Raw genomic sequence first — 6,461 nt, forward strand, 5'->3', positions numbered from 1 at the left:
TCTCTTCTATCTTGTACAAGCTAGGTTATGTGCTATGGAATGAGTGAATGTATGTGTTGTTTGACCTGAAACATATCGTAGAGTGTTAAGGTTGGAGCTGTATCCCACCAAAATATGCCTATAGTAGCTACAACATGGACTTAATGTGAAGAAGGTTACCTGTAGCATCGTTCAAACGCTTGGAATAGACTAATTCATAATTTTTCCTCTTAAGTTGAGAGTGAGATTTTATGTGGTTAATCTAATACAGGGCATCATGGGGTGATGCCATCAAATAACATTGTATGCATAGAAACTCTTATGGTAAAGAACCCCACAAAACATCGTTTAATAGTTGGTGAGCTTTAATCTAGTTTATAATATTTCCATAGTCTTCTTTTTTATATAAATGTCTTACAACTTATTTCTTTAATTTGATATTAATTCACTCAAATATTTAAAATAGAGATCTCTTAAATATAGAGTTACGACTTTTAATCAAATTATATATTATATTTAACAGATAAATTAATAATAATTTATTCACATATAATACATCCAAATCATATTAATTTGATAAGACTAAATTTTAAATTGGTTAGAATCTATATACATGATTTTTAAAATAACAAACATTAAATTTGACCATTTTAAATTCATTATATTTTAACAAATTTATATTTATTTTTTATATATAAATAATTTTAATTAAAAAAAAAATCTAAATTAATAAAAAGTAAAAGAAAAATAATAAATTCTAAAATTTATTTCAAATGTTTCACATCTAAAATTTAGAATCATATAAAACAATTTAAATGATTAAAATAAAGCATTTTTTTTTATCTTATCATGTTTCTCCATAATATAATTGAACTCTTACAAACTATGAATTTGAACAACTTGATCTTAATGTTTAAATGATTCATAAGATATCAAACTATTTTCATCTCCTATTGCTACAAAAAAAATAGATCAGTTTACCATAGAAATACATCCTTACCCTTTATAAAATTCAAGAACAGAATTTCTTTACTACTTAATCTGTTAAAATGTGGACTGCTTAAATTACACATATTAAGCTTTGACGTCTAGACTTAAAAATGTTAAACACTCAGAATTAACTGACATTCTCTACTATTAATATGTTTCTCTACTATTAATATGTTGTTTAATGTGTAATTTAAGACTGACCGCTAAAATGTAAAAAAATCCTCTCAATACCTGTTCTATGAAAATATCATAACAATACAAAAGTTAATTATGAGGTCAAATCTCAGAAAGGAAAACAGAACAAAACACTCAAATTGTTCGAATTTGAATTGATTTGACTGTTTCTGGTTGTGCATCTTACATTTCATACAAAATTGTAGCTTTAGAGTTCACCTTCAGAGAGAAAACGATAGAACGTTGACAATGTCGTAAAGCATGCAACATTCATGTCGAATCCGCGTTTGCAGTAGTTGTCTATTCATAGGCAATTATAAAATGTATGACCCTTTCAATTCCCTATTACGTGAGCAAACGCGGCTGTTAACCCCAATATCCGCAATAAACTGTGGCAGCAGATGCTTATAAACTATGAGCTGGTCAAGCATGATAAGTTACTTATATCTGCTGTGTTAAATCTATCAACGGCGTACATAATACCAGGGTACCCATGGCTCTGAACGTTCTTCTCCCTCTCTTGTTCATTCTTGTTTCTGCTTCAGTTTATGTAGCACACGCAGGAACGGTTAACTTTACTTTTCCTCCTCAAGGCAATATTACGACGTTGTACGACAATACAGACGCTTATTTTGATGCCAATACCATACAGCTCACTAAAAATCGAGTCGGTACTACCCTGCAATCAAGCTTTGGTTGGGCCACCTGCTCTAACTCGACTCCTTTGTGGGACAACTCTTCTGGGGCTCTTGCAAATTTCACTTCACATTTTCGGTTCCTCATTGGTAAAGGTAGTACCAGTTCTGCCGGGGACGGAATCACTTTCTTCATAGCTCCCTTCGATGCTCAACCGCCTGTAAACGGTACGGGGCAATGGCTGGGCCTGTTCAATGAAACAGTAAACGGAAATTCATCTAATCAGATAGTTGCTGTTAAGTTCGACACACACAAGAACGACCCTTTCGACCCAAATGACAACCATGTGGGAATCGACGTCAATTCAGTTGTTTCCCAGACGAACGCTTCGCTGAGCCAAAATAAAAGTGCTCAGCTGGCCAACGAGACTCTCAAGAACAAGGAATAGTGGGACGCATGGGTGGATTGCGATGGCGGGGTAAAGCAGATTCTGGTAATGGCAATAATATCTGTAAACCAGGAACCCCAATCTTGTCGTATAAAATAGACCTCAGGCAGTTTGTTCCCGAGAACATCAAGATCGGTTTTTCGGCTTCCACTGGAGTGTCAGACGAGACCCACATGATTTACTAGTGGAATTTCTCTTCTCAATATTCTTGGGAAATCTCCACGGCAAACAAGGGAAGCAACAGCAGTTCTGTACGAGTTGCATTGATTTCAGTCTTCTCCAGCTTGCTTGTTCTCTGCGGTTTCATATTCGTTGGCATGTGGTAGTATCGCAGTAAAAGAAAGTCCAGTAATGAGGATGAAGAAGAAAGCGATGTGGAGCTGGACGAATGGTTTGCTCAAGGTCCCTGAAAGTTTTCCTTTGCTGAACTCAGCGCTGCCACCAGAAACTTCAGCGACGATGAGAAGCTCGGTCAAGAAGGATTTGTAGGCGTGTATAGAGGCATTTTGCCTTCAACCAATGAGTTCGTGGCTATGAAGAGGATTTCCGAGGGTTCAAAACAAGGAAGGAAGGAGTATATTACAGAGGTTACCATAATCAGTAAGCTCAGACACCGTAACATTGTGCAGCTCTTAGGATGGTGCCACAACAAGGGCGACTTACTTTTGGTCTATGAATATCTGCCAAACGGAAGTCTGCACAGCTATTTATTCGGGAAGCAAAAGGCTGGCTTGAAGTGGGATCGAAGGTATAGCATTGCTTGCGATATAGCCTCTGCTCTCGTCTACCTTCACGAGGATTAGGAACAGCGTGTTGTGCACAGAGATGCGAAGTCCAGCAATATAATGTTGGATTCTGATTTCAATGCAAAGCTCGGTGATTTTGGCCTGGCTAGACTGGTGGGACGCGATCACTCAGCCCATACGACCGTGGTGGCAGGGACATATGGGTACCTGGCACCCGAGTCTGTATATACGGGAAAAGCCAGTACAGAATCCGATGTGTTCAGCTTTGGAGCTGTCACTTTAGAAATTACCTGTGGGATGCGACCGGTGGATCGGAGTTTGGATGAAAGACTGGTTGAATGGGTTTGGGATTTGTACGGCCAGGGAAGGCTTTTGGATTCAGCAGATCAAAAGTTGGATGGGGATTTCGAAGCTGACGAAATGGAGCGGCTGCTGTTACTGGGTTTGTTGTGTTCTCATCCTGATCTCAAAGCGAGGCCGAAAATGAGAGATGTTATAAAGATCTTGAAATTTGAAGCCCAAATGCCAGATGTTCCCTTGAATTTGCCGGTTGCTGTATATGACAATCCGGTTTCTCGTGGCCTTGCTTCGTCGAGTATTACAAGTACATCTGTATCATCCAGCTCGGCTTTGCATACATCATCCTCTTCTTCGACTACTGCTTCTATTTGGAATTAATGTAGAAGGAATATTTAGGTTGATTGTTGAAATCTATTTTGTATGAAATTGATGTGGGTTGGAGTTTGAAAATGTTATAGAAGTTGTAGAGTGTTTTGATTGGATTAAACCAAGAGAGGCTTAAATCATTATATAGTCACTAAAGAATAGAAATCTTGTGTTTTGCGAGGAGTGAGAGCTCCAAGCTAAAGGGCCACCTATCAAAAAGAATGAAAACCAGTTGAAGAACCAAACACCACAAAATTAGAAGATGAGACTAGACTAGAATAGACTAGACAAACAAAACAAAAAACTAACAGTCACCTAAATGTTATAGAAGTTGTATATATGAATTAGGGTTAAAATATTTTTCAAACTTTTTTTTGTAAAGATTAAGTGTAATTTTAATAAATTTAGGCAACAATAAGATTATTTAAATTAACATCTATTCTTTAAAATTAAATGTACTTTTATTTTTAACAATTTTGTTGCTTTTGTTTAAGATAATTCTTATTCTTATTTTTTTATTATTTTTGAGTTTTTGTTTTCATATAAAACTGATATATTTTTTTTGACACATTGCAATAACAATTTTCATAACTTCTTATTCTAAAATTTGCATTTTAACTAAATTTTTATGTAGACCAGTTTTATTGAGCACTCTTTTATTTTTCTATTTATATATGATTAAATTACAAAAAAATATTAATATTGAAACCAAAATAATTAATGTATGTAAAACTCAAGTGAACTGTATATATACTTGCACTATAGAAGAATATTAAATTAGTTGGTTAGTTTTAGAAAAAATTAAATTAGATAAAATAAATTAAAGTTACTTTATAGTTAATAGTTAGATAGTTAGGTAAAGTTAGTTTATAGTTAATAGTTAGATAGTTATGTAAAGTTAGTTTATAATTAATAGTTATATACTTAGGTAGTTGGGAAGGCACATTAGCATTATTGGAAAAAAAGACTTTTAAAAGCTAATGTTATGCATTTTAAAATTTGATAAAATCGATATTTTATTTTATATTTTTATTAGATTGTCAAAGATATGTCTAGTAATTTGAAATCACTTTTGTTGGCTCTACAATTTTAACATAATATCAGAGCAGTTATTAATTTTGTGCCTATGAATTTGAAGGGAAAAATTAGAACTAAATTAGCATGGGAGATATGAAGGGAGAATGGTGTCATAAATCTATTGGGTGCTTGAAGATGTTGTTTAGATTGATGTTTGAGTACAAAAGTATTTATTTGAAAATGTTTGACACTTTGTTGGTGATACACAAAAGGTGTTTCAAAGGGTAAATACAATATGGAAGTCATTTGAAGTAGTAGTTCCCTTAATGGTTGCTCCATATTAGAATAGTAAACTATAATGAGAGTTGGAGTGTTTTGAAGAATCAATGAGGAGTCTAGCATGGGAATGCATATATTTGGCAATCTAAATTAGTGTGGAATTGAGTAGTCGATGACCTTGTTGTATTCGCTAGACAATTATTAAATGGAACTATTGTAACAGTTATTAAATTGATCTTCTACTATCATCATCATTAGAGGTGGTAGATAGAAAAAAGGTCTAATCACCACAATGCCAAGCGATGGGGAGAAAACATAACAAATCTATAAAATAAAGGTACAAATTAGTCAAATGTGGCATGAGGTATGTAGATTGCAATAAGTTTTAAGTATGAAGTTGGACATTTCGAAAGAACTTTGAGCTTTTGGTGAGGTGCTAAATAAAATAGGGTTATAAGAGGTATTTTTTGAAATAATATTAGAAGAAAGAATTTATACAGGGTCCTCAAATTATTAATTTCCAACTTTTTTTTAAGTGATGACATAAATTATTTTGTTTCACAGTTATATAGGATCTTTGCACGATATAATCTTCTTTGAATTTCTATTGAAGAATACTAGTGTTTTGATATCTAGTGGTGATTGAAGTCATTTGGTATATTTTTTATGGAAACCAACACTTCCTAAAAAATGTTTAATTTCTATATGGCACTAAATATTTGTATTCTCAAAGCTATGCACACCAGGCTTATACTTTACCTTTGCAACAATGAGGATTAAATAAGATCATGTCATTTGTCTTAATCTTATACAATGATACAAATAAGATGATACATTAAATGATTTAGGGCACACGAAGTAAATGACAAAAAATAAGATAAGATCTAATGCCAACTAAGGACCTAAGTAAACTTAACATGTGAATAGGACTTATTAGAGAACTAGTTAGGTCAAACACCTTAAATTCACACCAACAACTATGTAATACCATTCTTTTAGTTTTGCTAATTTGATATCACTTATGTATATTTGTGAACTTAATTTATGTTGTTGGAATGCATTGGGTCCTTTATGTGTGATTTGTTTTTGTTTTTACATTTAGATTAATTATTATGTCATGGAAATTACCTAGAGTGTATGTTTTTAATTAAAATAAGTGGGGGAGGGCCCAACCCATTACAAATAAAAAATATGAATCATCAAAACTAGGATAGAACCAAACCAATCATAAATTTAGCAAAACAAGGCAACCACCAAAGTAACAACATAAATTAGTGGAGCTGATAGAAAACATCTTATTTTGAATAAGAGATATGGAGTTGCTTATATCTAATATTTAATCTTGAGATTGTGAAGACTTGTTATTGAACTTATTCTTGCATTGAATAATTCTCTTAGTATATCCATCATTATAATTAGAAGTGTTGACCCACAAAAGAAAAATGATGGTCAATAGAAAAATAGCTAGAAAAGATTTTAATCATTACAATCAACAATAATATCAGAAGAAACAATAAAATAATAAA

At 33.1% G+C, this 6,461-nt stretch overlaps 1 pseudogene; it reads left to right on the top strand.

The window, feature by feature from the left end:
- The first annotated feature begins 1,636 nt into the window (after window positions 1–1,636).
- LOC131075461 (L-type lectin-domain containing receptor kinase IX.2-like) lies at window positions 1,637–3,651 on the top strand (annotated as a pseudogene).
- Window positions 3,652–6,461: the final 2,810 nt, after the last annotated feature.

This window comes from Cryptomeria japonica, chromosome 5 (assembly GCF_030272615.1).
Source record: "Cryptomeria japonica chromosome 5, Sugi_1.0, whole genome shotgun sequence".
NCBI lineage: Eukaryota > Viridiplantae > Streptophyta > Pinopsida > Cupressales > Cupressaceae > Cryptomeria > Cryptomeria japonica.